This window comes from Sinocyclocheilus anshuiensis, unplaced genomic scaffold, assembly GCF_001515605.1.
Source record: "Sinocyclocheilus anshuiensis isolate Anshui unplaced genomic scaffold, SAMN03320099.WGS_v1.1 scaffold1239, whole genome shotgun sequence".
Classification (NCBI taxonomy): domain Eukaryota; kingdom Metazoa; phylum Chordata; class Actinopteri; order Cypriniformes; family Cyprinidae; genus Sinocyclocheilus; species Sinocyclocheilus anshuiensis.
The window spans coordinates 770168-772620 of NW_015540949.1; the positions used below are offsets into that span (position 1 = coordinate 770168).

The 2453-nt window shown below is 35.7% G+C and overlaps 1 protein-coding gene across 1 annotated transcript in view; it reads right to left on the bottom strand.

Annotated features, from left to right (window-relative positions):
• The window catches only part of trim33l (tripartite motif containing 33, like), an 18403-nt gene that overhangs the window by 9761 nt on the left and 6189 nt on the right, over positions 1–2453 (bottom strand). The gene's annotated exons all lie outside the window — the stretch shown is intronic.

A 2453-nucleotide genomic window follows, 5' to 3' on the forward strand; every position in this document is an offset into this window, starting at 1 on the left:
ACTTTTAGAGGTGACCATATATTTTCAGAAAGTACACTTTTGTTCTTAATTTCATATGCTGTCATCTCCATAGGAAACTCACAACGGTTCAAGAAAAATCACAGCTACTTTATGCAGGCTGTGTGCATTTCACTGTGGATTGACTGTTTTTAAACTTATATGGTAGTTACATAGCACCTAGACCTCAGTTATCATGAAAAAAAGCCAGGAAATTCCAGTTTTGACAATATGGGACCTTTAAAAGCTGTAATTCTCAATATATGTGAATATCTAAATTTTTTTAATCTTTTAAATAACTTCTTATTTGTAGATACTTTGTAGATACCAAGACAAAGCATATTTCTTCACTATGTTCTCAAAAGTCTTCATTTCATTGTCACCATACATTTGATAACATCTTATAAGTCTTTTGCCAGCCCAAGCCTTAAATACATCATCTAATGCTGGGTACACACCATAAGATAATCGGGCTGATTTTGGGCCGATTTCTCCCCTTCCAACAATCCTAGGTAATGTCCCGATTATCTTGGTGGTTCTAAAGATTATCTTAACAGATTTTCCTGTGGTGTGAGGTGTGTTAAGAGTGACTGAATCTGCTCGGAAGAACGTCGGAGGGGCCCCGATCGCGAATCGTAAATATTCAACATGTTGAATATTTACGATCAGAAATCCTGATGTGTGGGGGGGGACATCGCGGCACACCATACACTATAGGAGCAAAACGGTTAAATCTAGGATTTTTTTGTCCTCCTGTTTGTGGTCTCTCACATTTTGAAGATCTTATAAGATTTTAAAAATCTTTTAGTGTGTACCCAGCATAATACTGCATTGTGAAATGAAAAACACACGTGAATGTTATTTAAACACGTGAATGTTTAGAAACGTCATGAGTATCTTTTCCTTTTTTTTTAGATGCTCTCCATTTGTAATTCAAAAAATGGCTTGTAAAAGCAGTTGATATGTGTGTGTATCTTACAAGTGACTGAAAATCTGGCTTTTACTGATTTACGAGCGTATACGGTGTCCTTCTACCCACTCTTTACCAAGGCTTGCATTCCTTAGAGGTGATAAGAGTTCTGTGTTTTCTCTCTGGATTGGCCAGTTTTGGCTCTTTGGCAGACTTGGGCAGTTTTTTTCTTTACTTTCTAGCATATGTTGTAAATATATTAATTCACTGATCATATTAACATTTATTTACCACTAATTGTTCTAGTAATAATTGTTTTAACATATACATGTATGTGAATCAATATGTTGTGGAGAATTAATTGCATTTTCATTAATTAAGTATTATTAATGGTTCCTTCATCTCTTATATTCCAAAATAGAACATCACAAGGTTGAATTAATTACATAAAAAAAGGGAGGCAGTGCCCAAGCTCGTCGTAAATCCTCGAAAGTTTTTCATATTTGTATTTTTTTTTAAATGTATGTACATTTATAACACTATTCTTTGTATTATATTACCTTTGAATCAAATTACAAAAAACTAGTTAACACTAATGCGAGGGTGTTTCTAATGCAGCGTCTATGGGAGGGACGGTAAATTTGACATCGTTCTCTCTTCTGACTGCCGTTATCAGTCTCTCTCAATTTTTTTCCTTTTATTGAAAGTCATGAAAACACTATCATAGAGTTTTTCTTTTGCTATTTGAGCAAATGGGAATGCAAAAAATATATTTGTGGTATTCTCCCATTCACTGGTGTTCAAGTTAACCCAACTATGACGACTTCTGCTGCTGAGAAACCCGGAAATGTAAAAAAGGTCCATTAAGATTAGTCTCAATTGACCCAGTCATTGACGCCCAGGCTAGACACATCTCAATTTACATCTCTGGTGCTAACATCTCATGCATCTCCTGTAACCATTTGTGACTGCATTTAAAGGGCAGGGTATCATTACATCATATGTTAATAAAGCACAAAATGTAATAATAAAACACCTTGGATCTCTCACAAAACCTTTTAAATTTATATAATATTAAGATTTTAATATATATAGTATATATCCCTGGTTGCCATGGTAACCTATCGCTATCAGAAACTTCCTATTTCCCACTTATGAAGTCGTGAGCGCTTCATGTGAGCGCTGCTGTAGTCTTAGGCCCAATCCCAATTCTACTCCTTAGCCCTTCCCCTTTCCCCTACCCCTCCGTTTTGCGCGTTCACGTTAAGGGTTAGGGGTGTCTCAATTCTCTTTTGGTATAAAGATTTTAACGAAAAGTAATCATTTGTTTTATGTTACATTCATAATATTTGCTAACTAACGTCATATGTAGACTGCACGATAGTGCCACAACATATTTTCATGTCTGATCGGGGCGATAACCACCGTAGACTCGTTGCTGGAAAATATAATGTAGCGATTCAGTATTTAAATATTGTTATTAATAAAAGTCGTGGGGCAGCGTTGACAAGTTTCTTTTCTCCTGGATGTGTGAGCTGCGCGATCT